This window comes from Oncorhynchus gorbuscha, linkage group LG05 (assembly GCF_021184085.1).
Source record: "Oncorhynchus gorbuscha isolate QuinsamMale2020 ecotype Even-year linkage group LG05, OgorEven_v1.0, whole genome shotgun sequence".
NCBI lineage: Eukaryota > Metazoa > Chordata > Actinopteri > Salmoniformes > Salmonidae > Oncorhynchus > Oncorhynchus gorbuscha.
In genome coordinates, this window is record NC_060177.1 from 11,330,590 (window position 1) to 11,352,153 (window position 21,564).

General features: G+C 50.3%; 1 protein-coding gene across 1 annotated transcript in view; it reads right to left on the minus strand.

Annotated features, from left to right (window-relative positions):
* Positions 1-18,546, minus strand: part of LOC124035523 (ADAMTS-like protein 3) — a 157,022-nt gene extending 138,476 nt beyond the window's left edge. Inside the window, 1 exon segment of the mRNA XM_046348982.1 lies at positions 18,433-18,546. The gene's annotated coding sequence lies outside the window, so the exon portion shown is untranslated.
* Between the last annotated feature and the right edge of the window lie 3,018 nt (positions 18,547-21,564).

Below are 21,564 nucleotides of genomic sequence, written 5' to 3' on the forward strand. Positions count from 1 at the left end.
CTCTCTCCCTCTCCTCTCCCTGTCTTCTCTCTCTCCCTCTCCTCTCCCTCTCTTCTCTCTCTCCCTCTCCTCTCCCTCTCTTCTCTCTCTCTCCCTCTCCTCTCCCTGTCTTCTCTCTCTCTCTCCCTCTCCTCTCCCTGTCTCCCTCTCTCTCTCTCCCTCTCCTCTCCCTGTCTCTCTCTCTCTCCCTCTCCTCTCCCTGTCTTCTCTCTCTCTCTCTCTCTCTCTCCCTGTCTTCTCTCTCTCTCCCTCTCCTCTCCCTGTCTTCTCTCTCTCCCCATCTTCTCTCTCTCCCGTCTTCTCTCTCTCCCTGTCTTCTCTCTCTCTCCCTCTCCTCTCCCTCTCCTCTCCCTGACTTCTCTCTCTCTCCCTCTCCTCTCCCTGTCTTCTCTCTCTCCCTCTCCCTCTCCCTCTCCCCCTGTCTTCTCTCTCTCTCCCTCTGCTCTCCCTGTCTTCTCTCTCTCTCCTCTCCCTCTCTCCTCTCTCTCTCTCTCTCTCTCTCTCCTCTCCTGTCTGTCTCTCTCTCCTCTCCTCTCCCTCCTTCTCTCTCTCTCCTGTCTCTCTCTCTCTCTCCTCTCCCTCTCTCTCTCCTCCCTCTCCTCTCCCTCTCCCTGTCTTCTCTCTCTCCCTCTCCTCTCCCCTGTCTTCTCTCTCTCTCTCCTCTCCTCTCCTGTCTTCTCTCTCTCCCTCTCCTCCCTGTCTTCTCTCTCCTCTCCCTCCCCCTGTCTTCTCTCTCTCCCTCTCCTCTCCCTGTCTTCTCTCTCTCCCCCTCTCCTCTCCCTGTCTTCTCTCTCTCTCCCTCTCCCTCTCCCTGTCTCCCTCTCTCTCCCTCTCCTCTCCTCTCTTCTCTCTCCTCCTCTCTCCTCTCTCTCTCCCTCTCCTCTCTCTCCCTCTCTCTCCCTGTCTTCTCTCTCTCCCTCTCCCCTCCCTGTCTTCTCTCTCTCTCCTCCCTCTCCTCTCCCTGTCTTCTCTCTCTCCTCTCCCTCTCCCTGTCTTCTCTCTCTCTCTCTCCTCTCCCTCCCTTCTCTCTCTCTCCCTCTCCTCTCCCTGTCTCTCTCTCTCCTCTCTCCCTCCCTGTCTTCTCTCCTCTCCCTCTTCTCTCCCTGTCTTCTCTCTCTCTCCTCTCCTCTCCCTGTCTTCTCTCTCTCTCTCCTCTCCCTGTCTCCCTCTCTCCTCTCTCTTCTCTCTCCCCTCTCCTCTCCCTGTCTTCTCTCTCTCTCCCTCTCCTCTCCCTCTCTCTCTCTCTCCCTGTCTCTCCCCTGTCTTCTCTCTCTCTCTCTCTCTCCCTCTTCTCTCTCCCTCTCTCTCCCTGTCTCTCCTCTCCCTCTCTCCCCTGTCTTCTCTCTCTCTCTCCCTCTTCTCTCTCTCTCCCTCTCCTCTCCCTGTCTTCTCTCTCTCTCTCTCCTCTCTCCTCTCCTGTCTTCTCTATCTCTCTGTCTTCTCTCTCCCTCTCTCTCCTCTCCTCTCCCTGTCTCTCTCCTCTCCCTGTCCCTCTCTCTCTCTCTCCCTCTCCTCTCCCTGTCTCTTCTCCCTCTCCTCTCCCTGTCTTCTCTCTCCCTCTCCTCCTCTCCCTGTCTTCTCTCTCCCTCTCCTCTCCCTGTCTTCTCTCTCCCTCTCTTCCTCTCCCTCTCTCTCTCTCTCCCTGTCTCTCCCTCTCTTCTCTCTCTTCTCTCTCTCCTCTCCTCTCCCTGTCTCTCTCTCTCCCCTCTCCTCTCCCTGTCTTCTCTCTCTCTCCCTCTCCTCTCCCTGTCTTCTCTCTCTCTCCTCTCCTCTCCCTGTCTTCTCTCTCTCTCTCCTCTCTCCCTGTCTTCTCTCTCTCTCCCTCTCTCTCTCCTGTCTTCCTCTCCCTCTCTCTCTCTCCTCTCCTCTCTCTCTCTCCCTGTCTTCTCTCTCTCTCTCCCTCTCCCTCTCCCTGTCTTCTCTCTCTCTCCCTCTCCTCTCCCTGTCTTCTCTCTCTCCTCTCCTCCCTCTCCTGTCTTCTCTCTCTCTCCCTCTCCTCTCCCTCTCCCTCTCCTCTCCCTGTCTTCTCTCTCTCTCCCTCTCTCCCTGTCTTCTCCTCTCTCTCCCTCCCTCTCTCACTCTCCTCTCCTGTCTTCTCTCTCTCCCTCTCCTCTCCTGTCTTCTCTCTCTCTCCTCTCCCTGTCTCTCTCTCTCCCTGTCTCCTCTCCCTCTCCTCTCCCTGTCTTCTCTCTCTCTCCCTCTCCTCTCCCTGTCTTCTCTCTCTCCCTCTCCTCTCCCTGTCTTCTCTCTCTCTCCTCTCTCTCTCTCCTCTCTCTTCTCTCTCTCTCCTCTGTCTTCTCTCTCTCCCCTCTCCTCTCCCTGTCTTCTCTCTCTCCCCTCTCCTCTCCCTCTCCTCTCCTCTCCTGTCTTCTCTCTCCTCCTGTCTCTCTCTCTCCCTCCTTCTCTCTCTCTCTCCTCCCCTCTCCTCTCCCTGTCTTCTCTCTCTCTCCCTCTCCTCTCCCTGTCTTCTCTCCCTCTCTCTCCTGTCTTCTCTCTCCCTCTCCTCTCTCCCTGTCTTCTCTCTCTCTCCCTCTCCTCTCCCTGTCTTCTCTCTCTCCCCTCTCCTCTCCCTGTCTTCTCTCTCTCTCCCTCTCCTCTCCCTGTCTTCTCTCTCTCCCTCTCCTCTCCCTGTCTTCTCTCTCTCTCCTCTCTCTCCCTGTCTTCTCTCTCTCCCTCTCCTCTCCCTGTCTTCTCTCTCTCTCCCTCTCCTCTCCCTGTCTTCTCTCTCTCCCTCTCCCTCTCCTCTCCCTGTCTTCTCTCTCTCCTCTCCTCTCCCCTGTCTTCTCTCCCTCTCTTCTCTCTCTCCCTCTCTCTCTTCTCTCTCTCCCTCCCTCTCCCTCTCCTCTCCCTGTCTTCTCTCTCTCTCCCTCTCCTCTCCCTCTCCTCTCCCTGACTTCTCTCTCTCTCCCTCTCCTCTCCCTGTCTTCTCTCTCTCCCTCTCCCTCTCCTCTCCCTGTCTTCTCTCTCTCTCCCTCTGCTCTCCCTGTCTTCTCTCTCTCCCTCTCCTCTCCCTGTCTTCTCTCTCTCTCCTCTCTCTCACTCTCCTCTCACTGTCTTCTCTCTCTCCCTCTCCTCTCCCTTTCTTCTCTCTCTCCCTGTCTTCTCTCTCTCCCTGTCTTCTCTCTCTCTCCCTCCTCTCCCTCTCCTCTCCCTGTCTTCTCTCTCTCCCTCTCCTCTCCCTGTCTTCTCTCTCTCCCTCCTCTCCCTGTCTTCTCTCTCTCCCCTCTCCTCTCCCTGTCTTCTCTCTCTCCCTCTCCCCTCTCCCTGTCTTCTCTCTCTCCTCTCCTCTCTCCTGTCCCCTCTCTCTCTCTCCTCTCCCTCTCCTCTCCCTGTCTTCTCTCTCTCTCTCTCTCTCTCCTCTGTCTCCCTCTCTCTCTCTCTCCCTCTCCCTCTCCCTCTCCCTCTCTTCTGTCTTCTCTCTCTCCCTCTCCTCCCTGTCTCCTCTCTCCTCCTCTCCCTCTCCTCTCTCCTCTCTCTCTCTCTCCTCTCCTCTCCTCTCCCTGTCTTCCCTCTCTCTCTCCCTCTCTCTCCCTGTCTTCTCTCTCTCTCCCTCTCCTCTCCCTGTCTTCTCTCTCTCCCTCTCCTCTCCTCTCCCTCTCTTCTCTCTCCTCTTCTCTCCTCTCCCTGTCTTCTCTCTCTCTCCCTCTCCTCTCCCTGTCTTCTCTCTCTCTCTCTCCTCTCCCTGTCTTCTCTCTCTCCCTCTCCTCTCCCTGTCTTCTCTCTCTCTCCCTCTCCTCTCTCCTGTCTTCTCTCTCTCTCCCTCTCCTCTCCCTGTCTTCTCTCTCTCTCCCTCTCCTCTCTCCTGTCTTCTCTCTCTCTCCTCTCCCTGTCTTCTCTCTCTCTCCTCTCCTCTCCCTGTCTTCTCTCTCTCTCCCTCTCCTCTCCCTGTCTTCTCTATCTCTCTCTCCCTCTCCTCTCCCTGTCTTCTCTCTCTCTCTCCCTCTCTTCTCCCTCTTCTCTCTCTCTCTCTCTCCTCTCCCTGTCTTCCTCTCCTCTCCCTGTCTTCTCTCTCTCTCTCTCCTCTCCTCTCCTCTCCCTGTCTTCTCTCTCTCTCTCCTCTCCCTCTCTCTCCCTGTCTTCTCTCTCTCTCCTCTCCTCTCCCTGTCTTCTCTCTCTCCCTCCCCTCTCCTCTCCCTGTCTTCTCTCTCTCCCTCTCCCTCTCCTCTCCCTGTCTTCTCTCTCTCCCTCCCTCTCCCTCTCCCTGTCTTCTCTCTCTCCCTCTCTCTCCCTGTCTTCTCTCTCTCTCCCTCTCCTCTCCCTGTCTTCTCTCTCTCCCTCTCCTCTCCCTGTCTTCTCTCTCTCTCCCTCTCCTCTCCCTGTCTGTCTCTCTCTCTCTCTCTCTCTGTCTTCTCTCTCTCTCTCCCTCTCCTCTCCCTGTCTTCTCTCTCTCTCCCTCTCCTCTCCCTGTCTTCTCCCTGTCTTCTCTCTCTCTCCCTCTCCTCTCCCTGTCTTCTCTCTCTCTCTCCTCTCCTCTCCCTGTCTCTCTCTCTCTCTCCTCTCCTCTCCCTGTCTTCTCTCTCTCCCTGTCCTCTCTCCTCTCCCTCTCCTCTCCCTGTCTTCTCTCTCTCTCCCTCTCCTCTCCCTGTCTTCTCTCTCTCTCCTCTCTCTCTCCTCTCCTCTCACTGTCTTCTCTCTCCCTCTCCCTCTCCCTGTCTTCTCTCTCTCCCTGTCTTCTCTCTCTCCCTCCTCTCCCTCTCCTCTCCCTGTCTTCTCTCTCCCTCTCCCTCTCCTCTCCCTGTCTTCTCTCTCTCCTCTCCTCTCCCTGTCTTCTCTCTCTCCCTCTCCTCTCCCTGTCTTCTCTCTCTCTCCCTCTCCTCTCCCTGTCTTCTCTCTCCCTCTCTCTCTCCCTGTCTTCTCTCTCTCCCTCTCCTCTCCCTGTCTTCTCTCTCTCCCTCTTCTCTCTCCTGTCTTCTCTCTCTCTCCCTCTCCTCTCCCTGTCTTCTCTCTCTCTCTCTCTCCCTCTCCTCTCCCTGTCTTCTCTCTCTCTCTCCCTCTCCTCTCCCTGTCTTCTCTATCTCTCTCCCCCTGTCTTCTCTCTCTCTCTCCTCTCTCTCCCTGTCTTCTCTCTCTCCTCTCTCCCTGTCTTCTCTCTCTCCCTCTCCTCTCCCTGTCTTCTCTCTCCTCACCTCTCCCTGTCTTCTCTCTCTCTCTCTCCTCTCCTCTCCCTGTCTTCTCTCTCCCTCTCCCTCTCCTCTCCCTGTCTTCTCTCTCTCCCTCTCCCCTCCCTGTCTTCTCTCTCTCTCTCCCTCTCCTCTCCCTGTCTTCTCTCTCTCCCTCTCCCTCTCCTCTCCCTGTCTTCTCTCTCCCTCTCCCTCTCCCTGTCTTCTCTCTCTCTCCCTCTCCTCTCCCTGTCTTCTCTCTCTCTCCCTCTCCTCTCCCTGTCTTCTCTCTCTCTCCCTCTGCTCTCCCTGTCTTCTCTCTCTCTCTCTCCCTCTCCTCTCCCTGTCTTCTCTATCTCTCTCTCCCTCTCCTCTCCCTGTCTTCTCTATCTCTCTCCCTGTCTTCTCTCTCTCTCTCTCCTCTCCTCTCCCTGTCTCCTCTCCTCTCCCTGTCTTCTCTCTCTCCCTCTCCTCTCCCTGTCTTCTCTCTCCCTCACCTCTCCCTGTCTTCTCTCTCTCCCTCTCCCTCTCCTCTCCCTGTCTTCTCTCTCTCCCTCTCCCTCTCCTCTCCCTGTCTTCTCTCTCTCCCTCTCCCCTCCCTGTCTTCTCTCTCTCCCTCTCCCTCTCCTCTCCCTGTCTTCTCTCTCTCCCTCTCCCTCTCCTCTCCCTGTCTTCTCTCTCTCCCTCTCCCCTCCCTGTCTTCTCTCTCTCCCTCTCCCTCTCCTCTCCCTGTCTTCTCTCTCTCCCTCTCCTCTCCCTGTCTTCTCTCTCTCTCCCTCTCCTCTCCCTGTCTTCTCTCTCTCTCCCTCTCCTCTCCCTGTCTTCTCTCTCTATCCCTCTCCTCTCCCTGTCTTCTCTCTCTCTCCCTCTCCTCTCCCTGTCTTCTCTCTCTCTCCCTGTCCTCTCCCTGTCTTCTCTCTCTCTCCCTCTCCTCTCCCTGTCTTCTCTCTCTCTCCCTCTCCTCTCCCTGTCTTCTCTCTCTCTCCCTCTCCTCTCCCTGTCTTCTCTCTCTCTCCCTCTCCTCTCCCTGTCTTCTCTCTCTCTCCCTCTCCTCTCCCTGTCTTCTCTCTCTCTCCCTCTCCTCTCCCTGTCTTCTCTCTCTCCCTCTCCTCCCTCCCTTCTCTATCTCTCTCTCTCTCTCCTCTCCCTGTCTTCTCTATCTCTCTCCCTGTCTTCTCTCTCTCTCTCCCTCTCCCTGTCTCCTGTCCTCTCCCTGTCTTCTCTCTCTCCCTCTCCTCTCCCTCTCCTCTCCCTGTCTTCTCTCTCCCTCTCCTCTCCCTGTCTTCTCTCTCTCCCTCTCCCTCTCCTCTCCCTGTCTTCTCTCTCTCCCTCTCCCTCTCCTCTCCCTGTCTTCTCTCTCTCCCTCTCCCTCTCCTCTCCCTGTCTTCTCTCTCCCTCTCCCTCTCCTCTCCCTGTCTTCTCTCTCTCTCCCTCTCCTCTCCCTGTCTTCTCTCTCTCTCTCCCTGTCCTCTCCCTGTCTTCTCTCTCTCCTCTCCTCTCCCTGTCTTCTCTCTCTCCTCTCCTCTCCCTGTCTTCTCTCTCTCTCCCTGTCCTCTCCCTCTCCCTCTCCTCTCCCTGTCTTCTCTCTCTCTCCCTCTCCTCTCCCTGTCTTCTCTCTCTCCCTGTCTCTCTCCCTCTCTCTCCTGTCTTCTCTCTCTCTCTCCTCTCCCTGTCTTCTCTCTCTCCCTCTCTCTCCCTGTCTTCTCTCTCTCTCTCTCCTCTCCCTGTCTTCTCTCTCTCTCTCCCTCTCCTCTCCCTGTCTCCTGTCCTCTCCCTGTCTTCTCTCTCTCCCTCTCCCTCTCCCTCTCCTTCTCTCTCTCCCTGTCTTCTCTCTCCCTCCTTCTCTCCCTGTCTTCTCTCTCTCTTCCTCTCCCTCTCCCTCCCTCTCCCTGTCTTCTCTCTCTCCCTCTCCCTCTCCTCTCCCTGTCTTCTCTCTCTCCCTCTCCCTCTCCTCTCCCTGTCTTCTCTCTCTCCCTCTCCCTCTCCTCTCCCTGTCTTCTCTCTCTCTCCCTCTCCTCTCCCTGTCTTCTCTCTCTCTCTCCCTGTCCTCTCCCTGTCTTCTCTCTCTCCTCTCCTCTCCCTGTCTTCTCTCTCTCCTCTCCTCTCCCTGTCTTCTCTCTCTCTCCCTGTCCTCTCCCTCTCCCTCTCCTCTCTCTGTCTTCTCTCTCTCTCCCTCTCCTCTCCCTGTCTTCTCTCTCTCTCCCTCTCCTCTCCCTGTCTTCTCTCTCTCTCCCTCTCCTCTCCCTGTCTTCTCTCTCTCCCTCTCCTCTCCCTGTCTTCTCTCTCTCCCTCTCCTCTCCCTGTCTTCTCTCTCTCCCTCTCCCTCTCCTCTCCCTGTCTTCTCTCTCTCCCTCTCCTCTCCCTGTCTTCTCTCTCTCCCTCTCCTCTCCATGTCTTCTCTCTCTCTCTCCCTCTCCCTCTCCTCTCCCTGTCTTCTCTCTCTCTCCCTCTCCTCATCTTCGATCGGGTTCAAGGCCGGGCTCTGGCTGGGCCACTCAAGGACATTCAGAGACTTGTCTGTGTGCTTAGGGTTCGTTGTCCTGTTGGAAGTTTAATCTTCACCCCAGTCTGAGGTCTGGACCAGGTTTTCATCAAGGATCTCTCTGTACTTTGCTCCGTTCATCTTTGCCACGATCCTGACAAGTCTCCCAGTCCCTGCCGCTGAAAAACATCCCCACAGCATACAGCATGATGCTGCCACCACCAGCATCATGCTGGTTGTGATGATGCCATGTTTCCTCCAGACGTGACACTTGGCATTCAGGCCAAAGAGTTTAATCTTGGCTTCATCAGAACAGAGAATCTTGTTTTTCATGGTCTGAGAGTCAATAGTGCCTTTTGGAAAACTTCAAGCGGGCTGTCATGTGCCTTTTACTGAGGATTGGCTTCCGTCTGGGCTCTCTACCATAAAGGCCTGATTGGTGGAGTGCTGCAGAGAGGGTTGTCCTTCAGGAAGGCTCTCCTATCTCCACAGAGGAACTCTAGAGCTCTGTCAGTGTGACCATCGGGTTCTTGGTCACCTCCCTGACCAAGGCCCTTCTCCCCCGATTGCTCAGTTTGGCCGGGCGGTCAGCTCTAGGAAGAATCTTGGTGATTCCAAACTTCTTCCATTTAAGAACGGAGGTCACTGTGTTGTTGGGGACCTTCAATGCTGGTATCCTTCCTCAGATCTGTGCCTCAACACAATCCTGTCTCTGTGCTCTACGGACAATTCCTTCCACCTCATGGCTTAGTTTTTGCTCTGACATGCACTGTCAACTGTGGAACCTTATATAGACAGGTGTGTGCCTTTCTAAATCAAGTTGTAGAAACATCTCTAGGATGATCAATGGAAACAGGATGCACCTGAGCTAAACTTCGAGTCTCATAGCAAAGGGTCTGAATACTTATATAAATGTATTTGTTTTCTTATTCTAATTATTTTGTTACATTTTCTACAAACCTGTTTTTGTTTTGTCATTATGGGGTTTAGTGTTAAGATTGCTGAGGATATTTTGTATTTGATGTATTTTAGAATAAGGCTGTAGCGTAACAAAATGTGGAAAAAGTCAAGGGGTCTAAATGCTTTCCGAAGGCACCGTACTGTACATCGCAGACACACACGCACGTACATAAGCACGCAAACACACAGCATATCAGATAGTGTGCATACTGAACTTCAACCTTTTCTCATTTGATTTAGGCCTACAACTTTCACATGAGGCTTTTGGTGTTCCAGCGTGTTACATTGCTGGTCATGTTAGATGTCTTTGTAAGCTCCTCCGACAGGTAATTGATGATTCTATTGTCCCTAGAATGAGGCAACGAGGCGGGGTAGCTCTGGATCTGTGCAGTGTGTCAAGAGTTTTAAAAAGACCCATATTTTTGGGGATCTCGGTAGAGCCGTAAAGTTTCGCAAGAAGTTTCACTCTCCTCTCCCTGTCTTCCCTCTCTCTCCTCTCCCTGTCTTCCCTGTCTTCCCTGTCTTCCCTGTCTTCCCTGTCTTCCCTGTCTCTCTCTCTCTCTCTCTCTCTCTCTCTCTCTCTCTCTCTCTCTCTCTCTCTCTCTCTCTCTCTCTCTCTCTCTCTCTCTCTCTCTCTCTCTCTCTCTCTCTCTCTCTCTCTCTCTCTCTCTCTCTCTCTCTCTCTCTCTCTCTCTCTCTCTCTCTCTCTCTCTCTCTCTCTCTCTCTCTCTCTCTCTCTCTCTCTCTCTCTCTCTCTCTCTCTCTCTCTCTCTCTCTCAGGTCTGGATCCAGAGGAATTACTTGCGCACATACACACACACACTCACTCACTCACCCGCCCGTTTGCTAACACAAGCCCCTCCCATGCCTCTCTATTTGCTTGTAGGGAAAGCACACTCAGACAGAATGTTCACCAAGGCTGTGTCTGAAAATTAATGGCACCATATACCCTATGTAGTGAATACTTTTGACTAGGGCCCATAGCACTCTGCTCAAAAGTGGTGCACTATGGGCCCTAGTCAAAGTTAGTGCACTATGCAGTGAAATTGGTGCCATTTGGGATGAGTCCATGGCCTTTACTTACATGCCTCTCTGTTTTACTGCCCAGCGGTTTACTGTGCTTGTCTAACCTCCTAAAGCCACTAAACCCACAGCGGCTGATATTTCTGTGTGTTAGCTAATCTCAGCCACTCCTGTTGACTGTAACAGGCTGCAGTACAAAGAGCTAGGAGATAGAGGTGGTCGTGCTGAGAAGGTCAGATACACTACTCATCTGAGCTGAACATTTAAAGGGACGGTCCAGTTCTGACCCTACTGGTTATGGTTCTTGTAATTACAGGCCAAATACACGTGGCTATAAAGTTACACACTGACTGACATTGGTTAAATATCTTTGCTGTGACTGAGCAAAATTGACAAAAACAAGTTCCTGGCCAACAGTGTCTTTAGCCAAGACCCACTGTACTGGCCAACTATTTGGGAAAGAGTTTAGTAACACAGGTCAGAGTGGATTGAGGTTTATATGAGACACACTTGTTGTTCAGCACAGTCCTGACTTCTTTTAACCTTCCCCTAACCTTTCCCTCCCCCAATACAGCAGTTATTCCTGAATCTTAAAGCAGATCCTCCCTCTTTAACTTCAACCTTCCAACAACCTTCCCCTAACCTTCCCCTCCCCTCATACCAACAGTCATTTTGTGAGGACAACCCAACTAACCCCTGAGTCGTTAACCCTTCACAACCTTCCCCTCCCTCCTGAGAGAGTGTGCAAGTGTGGCTCCTAAGTGGTCACTGTGTTAGATCTACAACCTATGAGAGAATGTAAAGACCCTGTACACTAACACTACAGCTGTTAAACATTCAGCAGTTGTTAAGCTGAGCCCAGGTCAGTTTTAGTAGTATAATTTAGTACTGTATTTACATAATGTCAACCACTGCTCTTATCCGGGAACAGATAACATCAGCACCATGAACTTCTACGTTTCATAAAACATTGACTCTTAAAAGAAGAGGAGAGTCTTGAAAGAGGAAAAGTCAGATTGAAAGAGTGAACATGAGAATGATGCGAACTTTGTGTGTGTGTGTGTGTGTGTGTGTGTGTGTGTGTGTGTGTGTGTGTGTGTGTGTGTGTGTGTGTGTGTGTGTGTGTGTGTGTGTGTGTGTGTGTGTGTGTGTGTGTGTGTGTGTGTGTGTGTGTGTGTGTGTGTGTGTGTGTGTGTGTGTGTGTGTGTGTGCATGTGTTGTGTGTGTACATGTCTGCATGTCTGCGTGTCTGTGTGCGTGTGTGTATTTGACTCTCTTGCATGTCCTGTCCATAGTCTCAACTCATTCCTCACACACCAAACAGAGGCCCATGTTTTCTAACTAAAGCCCATTCAACCAAAAACCACTTAGACCCCTAAAATAATATCCAGACAGACACACACACAGACAAAGACACACATTAATGCTAGAATAACCCACCAGTCTGGTGAATGACACCAGAATGAGAAGTTGACACAACGCACGCTCATTTGGGAAAATAATAGGCCTGCTTCTCAACATAAGGCATCTCAACTTATTGTGACTAACAGACAAGGTGTGTGCGCATGTGTGTCAAAATCATGAAATGCCCCACGCTACACATTTCTCTCTGCTATACAGTGCAGTGCATTCCAGATGTTTCTCTCTGCTATACAGTGCAGTGCATTCCAGATGTTTCTCTCTGCTATACAGTGCAGAGCATTCCAGATGTTTCTCTCTGCTATACAGTGCAGTGCATTCCAGATGTTTCTCTCTGCTATACAGTGCAGTGCGTTCCAGATGTTTCTCTCTGCTATACAGTGCAATGCGTTCCAGATGTTTCTCTCTGCTATACAGTGCAGTGCATTCCAGATGTTTCTCTCTGCTATACAGTGCAGTGCATTCCAGATGTTTCTCTCTGCTATACAGTGCAGTGCATTCCAGATGTTTCTCTCTGCTATACAGTGCAGTGCATTCCAGATGTTTCTCTCTGCTATACAATGCAGTGCATTCCAGATGTTTCTCTCTGCTATATAGTGCAGAGCATTCCAGATGTTTCTCTGCTATACAGTGCAGTGCATTCCAGATGTTTCTCTCTGTTATACAGTGCAGTGCATTCCAGATGTTTCTCTCTGCTATACAGTGCAGTGCATTCCAGATGTTTCTCTCTGCTATACAGTGCAGAGCATTCCAGATGTTTCTCTGCTATACAGTGCAGTGCATTCCAGATGTTTCTCTCTGCTATACAGTGCAGTGCATTCCAGATGTTTCTCTCTGCTATACATTGCAGAGCATTCCAGATGTTTCTCTCTGCTATACAGTGCAGTGCTTTCCAGATGTTTCTCTCTGCTATACAGTGCAGTGCATTCCAGATGTTCCCTAAGCTGGCTGGTATAGGACCCCTGGCAGTGTGTGTGTGTGCAAGCGGGCGGCGTATGGGAGTGTGTGTGTCTCCGTGTGTGTGTCTGTGTGTGTCTGTGCATGTGTGTGTGTGTTTGTGTGTGTTCCACAGACGGGCTGGTTTAGCAGCCTCAGTCAATGTGTATGTGTACATGTGTGTATCTGTGTATGTATGCCTGCATGTGTGTGTGTCTATGTGTGTGTACATGTGTGTGTATGCATGTCTGCCTGCATGTGTGTGTGTGTGTGTGTGTGTGCATCTGTGTGTATGCATGTGTGTGTGTGCTTGTGTGTTCCACAGACTGGCTGGTTTACCAATGCGCGTGTGTGTGTGTGTGTGTGTGTGTGTGTGTGTGTGTGTGTGTGTGTGTGTGTGTGTGTGTGTGTGTGTGTGTGTGTGTGTGTGTGTGTGTGTGTGTGTGTGTGTGTGTGTGTGTGTGTGTGTGTGTGTGTGTGTGTGTGTGTGTGTGTGTGTGTGTGTGTGTGTGTGTGTGTGTGTGTGTGTGTGTGTGAACACACCATGCCTTCAGAAAGTATTCACACCCGTTGACTTTTTCCACGTTGTTGTTACGGCCTGAATTCAATATGGAATAAATGTAGATGTTTTTTCACTGGCCTACACACAACACCCCATAATGTCAAAGTGGAATTATGTTTTTAGACATTTCTACTAAATCATTGAAAATTAAAAGCTGAAATGTTTTGAGTCAATAATTATTCAACCCCTTTGTTATGGCAAGCCTAAATAAGTTCAGGAGTAAACATTTGCTTAACAAAACATAATAGTGAACTCACTCTGTGTGCAATAACAGTGTTTTAACAAGATTTCTGAATGACTATCTCCCTCAGTCGAGCAGGGAATTTCAAACACAGATTCAGCCACAAAGACAGGGAGGTTCCAATTTTACAATTGGTAGATGGGTAAAAATAAACAGACATTCAATATCCCTTTGAGCATGGAGAAGTTATTCATTACACTTTTGATGGTGTATCAATACAACCAGTCACTACAAAGATACAAGTGTCCTTCCTAACTCAGTTGCCAGAGAGGAAGGAAACCGCTCAGGGATTTCAACAGGAGGCCAATAGTGACTTTAAAACAGTTATAGAGTTTAATGGCTGTGATAGGAGAAAACTGAGGATGAATCAACAACATTGTATTTACTCCACTATACTAACCTAATTGACAGAGTGAAAAGAAGGAAGCCAGTACATGCATCCTGTTTGCAACAAAACATTAAAGTAATACTGCAACAAAAATGTGGCAAAGCAATTTAGTTTTTGTCCTGAAAAAAACCCAGAATGGAGCTTAGCACAGGCAAAATCCTAGAGGAAAACCTGGTTCAGTCTGCTTTCCACCAGACACTGGGAGATTGACCTTTCAGCAGGACAATAACCTACAACACAAGGCCAAATCTACACTGGAGTTACCAAGAAAACTATTCATGTTCCTGAGTGGCCAAGTTACAGACTCAAATATATTTGAAAATCTATGGCAAAACCTGAAAATGGTTGTCTAGCAATGTTCAACAACCAATTTTACAGAGATAATAATGAGATTCTTAGGGACTTGCACGGGCAGGGTGTGGTAGTCTATATTGATGACATCTTGATTTATTCTACCACACGCGCCGTGCATGTTTCCCTGGTGCGCAGGGTTCTTGCGCGACTGCTGGAGCATGACCTATACGTCAAGGCTGAGAAATGTGTGTTCTCCAAACCAGCCGTTTCCTTCCTGGGTTATCGCATTTCCAGCTCGGGGATGATGATGGAGTGTGACCGCGTTAACGCCGTGCGTAATTGGCCGACTCCGACCACGGTAAAGGAGGTGCAGCGGTTTTTAGGGTTTGCCAATTACTACCGGAGGTTTACCCGGGGTTTTGGCCAAGTAGCGGCGCCCATTACCTCACTGCTGAAGGGGGGGCCGGTGCGTTTGCCGTGGTCAGCAGAGGCTGATGGATCCTTCAACCAGTTGAAGGCACTGTTCACTGGGGCTCCCGTGTTGGCGCATCCTTCATTAGCATTCATAGTGGAGGTGGATGCGTCCGAGGCTGGGGTTAGAGCTGTGCTGTCTCACCACTCGGGCACGCCACCGAAGCTCCGTCCCTACGCTTTCTTTTCTAAGAAGCTGGGTCCGGCGGAGCGGAACTATGATGTGGGGGACCGGGAGTTACTAGCTATGGTAAAAGCCCTGAAGGTGTGGAGACACTGGCTTGAGGGGGCTAAACACCCTTTTCTCATCTGGACTGACCACCGTAATCTGGAGCATATTCGAGCAGCGAGGAGACTGAATCCGCGTCAGGCTAGGTGGGCCATGTTCTTTACACGTTTTAGATTTACAATCTCTTACAGACCAGGTTCCCTCAACAATAAGACCGACTCGCTGTCCCGTCTCTATGACACCGAGGACCGGTCCATCGAACCCACTCCCATCCTTCCAGCCTCTCGGCTGGTGACCCCAGTGGTATGGGATGTGGACGCGGACATCGAGCGGGCGTTGAGGGTTGAACCTGCGCCTACACAGTGTCCGACTGGTAGAAGTTACGTACCGCTTGGTGTCCGTGAAAAGTTGATTCGGTGGGCCCACACACTACCGTCTGCGGGTCATCCGGGATTGATAGGACAGTGCGGGGAAGTTACAGCCCCTCCCGGTTCCACAACGGCCATGGTCCCATCTCTCGGTAGATTTCCTTACTGATCTTCCCCCATCTCAGGGGAACACTACCGTTCTGGTCGTTGTGGATCGGTTCTCTAAGTCCTGCCGTCTCCTCCCATTGCCTGGTCTCCCTACGGCCCTACAGACTGCAGAGGCTCTATTTACCCACGTCTTCCGGCACTATGGGGTTCCAGAGGATATCGTCTCCGATCGGGGTCCCCAGTTCACGTCTCGGGTTTGGAAGGCGTTTATGGAGCGTCTGGGGATCTCGGTCAGCCTTACCTCTGGTTATCACCCCAAAAGTAATGGGCAGGTGGAGAGAGTAAACCAGGAAGTGGGCAGGTTTCTGAGGTCGTATTGCCAGGACCGGCCAGGAGAATGGGCGAGGTACGTACCGTGGGCAGAGTTGGCCCAGAACTCTCTTCGGCATTCGTCCACGAATATGTCACCATTCGAATGCGTACTGGGCTACCAGCCGGTCCTGGCTCCATGGCATCAGAGTCAGACCGAGGCTCCTGCAGTGGAGGAGTGGGTACAGCACTCTAGAGAGACCTGGCGGGCAGTCCAGGATTCTCTCAGGCAGGCCAGTGAACGGCAGAAGAGAGACGCTGACCGCCACCGCAGCGAGGCAACGGTGTTCGCACCAGGGGACAGGGTCTGGCTCTCGACCCGAAACCTGCCCCTCCGCCTGCCCTGCCGGAAGCTGGGGCCGCAGTGTGTGGGGCCATTTAAAGTCCTGAGGAGGATAAACGAGGTGTGTTATAGAATGCAACTTCCCTCTTATTATCGTATTAACCCCTCGTTTCATGTGTCTCTCCTCAGGCCGGTGGTAGCTGGTCCCCTACAAGACAGTGAGGTACCGGAGGTCCCTCCACCCCCTCTGGACATTGAGGGGTCCCCGGCGTACACAGTACGAGCTATTCTGGACTCGAGACGCCGGGTGAGGGGCCTGCAGTATCTCGTGGACTGGGAGGGGTACGGTCCGGAGGAGAGGTGCTGGGTACCGGGAAGGGACATTTTAGATCCTTCCCTCTTGAGGGATTTCCATCGCCTCCACCCGGATCGCCCTGCCCCTCGTCCTCCGGGTCGTCCTTGGGGGGGGGGGTACTGTCACGAACCTTGCTGAAGATGGTGCCTCTTCCTGTTCGGGCGGTGCTCCGCGGTCGTCGTCGCCGGCCTATTAGCTACCATCGATTCCCTTTCCATTTGTTTTGGGTAATTGGGTACACCTGTTTTGTATTAGGGTTTGTTTGTAGGGTATTTAAGGGCACTAGGCCCGCTGGGTAGTTGTGCGGGCTTGTTTGTGTTACTCTGTGTTTGATGGTGTGAGTTATTTGTGTATTTATTCTCCGGACTATTTTGTCCTGTTGTTTGGACTGGTAACTTATATACGCCCTGTGTGTTGGCGTGACTGTTTTGTTGCGCTGGGGAATAAATTTGAAAGAAAGACTGAACCCTGCTCTCTGTGCCTGATTTCACCCACCACTCCTAGTTGATCGTAACACTGTGTGTGAAAACCTCCTCCCAGTGAACACATAGTCAGCGTATGAGACCGACGTGGGAATTGAACCGACAACCTTGATCTTCCCGCAGCTAGCACCACAGCATCACTGAGCCACCTGGCAGCAGTCCCAGTGACCAGACAATGTCTGGCTTAGCCACACATACCCCATGAATTCACTACCTAGCAGCTTTCATCCCACACACACTAACACTGAAAAACCCAAAACAAGACTCCAACGAACACTATGCAGACTATAGTCTATAGATACTACAGATATATCAGCCATGTTAATGTAGATCAGGTGTAAGTCATGAACTGGTTTAGTCACACATCCACTAACACAGAGAAACCCAAAACAAGACTCAAATGTACAGACTATCCACCGTGTCTGTGTAGCTTAATGCAGCTCTATCATTCATCCAGACATGTCTAAGTCAGGAACATGAACAGCATTAGACACACATCCTCAACAAGAGAGAGACAGAAGCATCTAATTCTACAATCTTGGACTTAACATGACTGCATCACTCAAGACTAGGGGAGACAGGCTGAATCATTCGTGAAGTTTTCAACAAAGAGTCAAACATACTGTGTACCGGTACTCAAAAAATAAAAATTTATGGCATCTCCCAAAAAGACCAAAAGCAAGCTTTGACAAATCCTGAATGAGGTCAAAATGTGTCAGCTTTAAAAATAAATAAGAAAATACAGTATTTTGGGAGATGCCATTACATGGAATATATGACATTCGCCAGGTAAGCACCCCATTCCATACAAATCCTCCTAGTAGCACTGGAATATCTAAACTGAACATACTGAGTCAGGGGCGCCATGTTCCCCCCCACATTCTGAAATTGCATTTTTGTCCCCCACAGTTTTAAGATTGGAATGTGATACAAAACGAGGTAATGGTGTGCTTTAGGACCATGTGGACGCCTCCGAGGAGTCGGATAGGCTGTTTGGAATGTTAATCTGACTGTATTTATAAAAATAAAATGAAATAACTTTTTATTTGACTTTCACCCTTCTAAAACCAAAGTTGCGCTCCTGTACTGTATTTGATACTGAGTCCCCACCCAGTCCTAAGTCAAGTCCCTATAGCAGCAGGTTTGGGGACCGACATGGTCACAGTGATGTTGCTGACTGAATCATCCTGGTTGAATGATTCTCAGTATCAGCAGGGAATAAGCAGGGAATCCTGCGTTCTACAGCCGGGATTTCTGGGAAACTTGGGAAAGTTACCAGAATTTTGCAACCTTAATAGTTAATAGTAATAGTCAACACTGATTCAGTCAGTTGTAATGTGATAGGTTGTGATAATGTGAGGGACCACCACCTTCCCATCTCCAGTACAGGGTCCATCTCTACAGAAAGGTTATGGCCTGAAAACATGTGTTTTAAAGGAAATGTCTCATTACTGTGTGCCTAAAAAAATGGGACAGATATTCTGTCAGGCTCTGCCTCTTTATACCACTTGTTCTCTCTTCAATAGCCTCTCTGGCATTTAACTGCATGTCTGAAATTCACAGACAAATGTAATGCCATCTTTCATCTCTATTCAACTACTAACCCATGGGCCAAGTGACAGACCAGTATTTTCTATTGAATTGGGTGCTTCAAAAAAGTACTGGGCCATGGAACCATACAAATTACAGACCAATCATTCAGGAGAAATCCAACGTGAAACATGCAGACATGTTTCTGCGTATAATTAGGGATCATTTGTCCTGATATTGGTCAGATGTGAGCTTTTCAAAACATCATGTCCTCAACATTTTAACCAGAATGTTGTGGTTCCTGATCCAAAAGGACAAATTGAGAGCAAAAAAACAAGATATCTTTATTATCCTGAGCTCTTCAGCCCAACGCCAGATGGATCAGCAGGAGATCACTGCTTTATTCAATCAAACTGGAGAAAATGTTCCACATTTCAGAAGATGCAGAGAGAAGAATGAATGAATGCATTGTATCCTGGTCCACTCAATTTCTTCTCACATAGTGTATACTATAGAAAAAGACATTGGGGACTTTTCCTACTGCTTATAAATAGTTGTTCTTTTGACATGTCATGTGTGCCTCATTTGTTGTCTACACCCCAAAAACATCCCATCCTTCTCTCACTTACTCCCACACGTCACTCACAGCAGACCCACTCAGAGGATCAGGTTTTCCATTGTGTGTGTGTGTGTGTGTGTGTGTGTGTGTGTGTGTGTGTGTGTGTGTGTGTGTGTGTGTGTGTGTGTGTGTGTGTGTGTGTGTGTGTGTGTGTGTGTGTGTGTGTGTGTGTGTGTGTGTGTGTGTGTGTGTGTGTGTGTGTGTGTGTACCCACCTGGTCGTCGTATCTGTAGGTAAGGAACTGGTCCTCGGTAGCGTCCTCCAGGAAACTTCCCTGAGGGGACAGAGCAAACTCAGGCAGGAACACGGCACCCTGGGTCTGGCTCTGGGTCGGTAACTCCACACTGGGGAGACAGGAGATCCCTGGTAACTCTGTTCCCAAGAAGAGATCCCTGGTAGAAAATAAAAAGATGAATAGAAAACTTGAAATCCCCCAAGAAGAGATAACTCTGTTCCCCAAGAAGAGATCCCTGGTAACTCTGTTCCCCAAGAAGAGATCCCTGGTAACTCTGTTCCCCAAGAAGAGATCCCTGGTAACTCTGTTCCCCAAGAAGAGATCCCTGGTAACTCTGTTCCCCAAGAAGAGATCCCTGGTAACTCTGTTCCCCAAGAAGAGATCCCTGGTAACTCTGTTCCCCATGAAGAGATCCCTGGTAACTCTGTTCCCCATGAAGAGATCCCTGGTAACTCTGTTCCCCATGAAGAAATCCCTGGTATCTCTGTTCCCCAAGAAGAGATCCCTGGTAACTCTGTTCCCCAAGAAGAGATCCCTGGTAACTCTGTTCCCCAAGAAGTGATCCCTGGTAACTCTGTTCCCCAAGAAGAGATCCCTGGTAACTCTGTTCCCCAAGAAGAGATCCCTGGTAACTCTGTTCCCAAGAAGAGATCCCTGGTAACTCTGTTCCCCAAGAAGAGATCTGTTACCAAAGAAGAGATCCCTGGTAACTCTGATAGAGGTTTTATCTGAATAGAGCTAATGATGTGGGCGGCAGGGTAGCCTAGTGGTTGGACTAGTAACCGAAAGGTTGCAAGTTCGAATCCCCGAGCTGACAAGGTACAAATCTGACGTTCTGCCCCTGAACAGACAGTTATCCCACTGTTCCTAGGCCGTCATTGAAAATAAGAATATGTTCTTAACTGACTTGCCTAGTAAAATAAAGGTAAAATAAAAATAATTAAAAATAAATGTGAACTTCTCCCAACACACACGAGCACGCATGCGCGCGCACACACACACGAGCACGCATGTGTGTCATCACTGTGCAAATGTGCCGAGCAACATTCACTCCTCTCAGCTGCAGACTCCCTATCCAAGACGACGTAGTGCTAGTCACCGTATCTCTCAGAACAGACCGTAAATCACACTACTAATCTATGTGATGTTCATTAGAGGAGAGAAACCTGGACCTAAATCTTGTTTAATAATCAGATGCAGTGATATCGTCTCCGCAAGTAGACCAGGGTTGGTATCGTATTCACACTGTGTGTATACACAGGAGAGACTAGCTGTGCTCCAGCTAACATCACTGAATTCTGTGGCGAACACCGCATTCTTCCTGAAATTGTGCAAATCACACACACACACACACACACACACACACACACACACACACACACACACACACACACACACACACACACACACACACACACACACACACACACACACACACACACACACACACACACACACACACAAGCATACTCACACACATGTAGGGTACACACGCACACACACACACTGAGAAGAGAGTCAGACACACACTCTTTCATCAGTAACTTGGTGGGTGTCTGACAGGACACCAAAGAAGACACCAGCTGAGAGGCAGGACTTCAGTCTTCTCCCACTGAGCTGTCCTCCCGACAGGCACAACCCTGCACCCAGACTCCAGCCTAAACAAAGCCCATGTGTGAAGCCACCCCCCCCCCTTCGTCCCCCACCCCACCCGGACACACAAAGCACACTGCCATCTGTAAGAACTGTGGTTGCTTCACAAATGGCACCCTATTCCCTATATAGTAAACTGGTTTTGACCAAAACTAAATGGGCGCTGGTCTAAAGTAGTGCACTATGAAAGGAATATGGATCCATTTGGGGTGCATCCTGTGACCCCCACCCTATATATAAGTCTGGACCAGAGGAACCTAAATAAACACAGACACACGTAAGTCCCTCAGGTGTCGACAGACATGACTTTTAAGTAGGGTGCCCATTCTGTCTGAAAGGGCCAAAACAGTAGTTACCCTGGAAACAGGCTGGCTGGTGGAGACACTGATGTTGTCAGATTCAGACAGCAGGCTCTGAGTCCACTGGGTTTGACAGGCATTACCACAGGCAGAGTAGAGCAGACACAATGTTGAGTCACTAAGAGACAAATATATACATATTGTTTATGATTCAGTGCAGTCGCTCCAAATACCATAGAATAATCAGAGAGAGCCTTCAGTCTCTGATCAAACTGGTCTTACACTACAGAAGAGGTTCTGTCTGGGCCATAAATTATAGAAAGTGCCTGTACCCTTCAACACACGTTCACACGTGCAAACACACACACGCACACACACACACACACACACACACACACACACACACACACACACACACACACACACACACACACACACACACACACACACACACACACACACACACACACACACACACACACACACACACACACACACACACACACACACTCTCCCGCTGTGAAGTCACTGGGTCATGGCGTAACAGCCCACCATAACAGCAAGACCTCTAATTGAGTTTACACACCACTAGAGTGACCGTGTCTGGGCTATCCTGCCCTTTGGAGGGCTGAGCTGGTCTCTCTCTCCCTCTCCCTTTCTGTCTCTCTCTCTCCCTCTCAGACTCTCTGTCTCTCTTTTTGTCTGTCTGTCTCTGTATCTCTATCTCTCTGTAACTCTCTTTCTCTCTCTCTGTCTCACTCTCCCTGTCTCTCAATCTCTTTTGCAAGGGTCATGCGTAAACACAACTAAGTATAGTTTACACAACACCCCAGAGTGTGTGTGTGTGTGTGTGTGTGTGTGTGTGTGTGTGTGTGTGTGTGTGTGTGTGTGTGTGTGTGTGTGTGTGTGTGTGTGTGTGTGTGTGTGTGTGTGTGTGTGTGTGTGTGTGTGTGTGTGTGTGTGTGTGTGTGTGTGTGTGTGTGTGTGTGTACATGTGTGTGTGTTTGTGAGTGTGTGCGTGCACGTGTGTGTGAGTCTGTGTATGTATGTATGTATGTATGTATGTATGTATGTATGTATGTATGTATGTATGTATGTATGTATGTATGTATGTATGTATGTATGTATGTATGTATGTATGTATGTATGTATGTATGTA